This window comes from Penaeus monodon, chromosome 33, assembly GCF_015228065.2.
Source record: "Penaeus monodon isolate SGIC_2016 chromosome 33, NSTDA_Pmon_1, whole genome shotgun sequence".
Classification (NCBI taxonomy): domain Eukaryota; kingdom Metazoa; phylum Arthropoda; class Malacostraca; order Decapoda; family Penaeidae; genus Penaeus; species Penaeus monodon.
The window spans coordinates 23,638,895-23,639,119 of record NC_051418.1 but is presented as its reverse complement, the minus strand read 5'-3'; the positions used below and the strand labels follow the sequence as shown (position 1 = coordinate 23,639,119).

At 44.0% G+C, this 225-nt stretch overlaps 1 protein-coding gene across 1 annotated transcript in view; it reads right to left on the bottom strand.

Moving 5' to 3' along the window:
* The window catches only part of LOC119594307 (activating signal cointegrator 1 complex subunit 3-like), a 10,347-nt gene that overhangs the window by 4,213 nt on the left and 5,909 nt on the right, over positions 1 to 225 (bottom strand). The window lies entirely within an intron of this gene.

Genomic DNA, 225 nt, shown 5'->3' with positions numbered 1-225 from the left:
ATTTTTCCATCCCGGTCACTCAAACCCCCCTCCAACCTTTTCCTGGAGCCTTACACGCCAGCACTACATTTTCTCGCACGAGCTTTCGGGGGGCAATGTAAAAATGGAAAAAGGGGCAATAGAGGAGACTTATTTGGTAAGGCCTCTCTTTCCTTCATTATAAACAATATATACATATAGGTAATGGTAGTTCAGCCCTAATGTTCTCTCTAGTGCTGGCCTTAA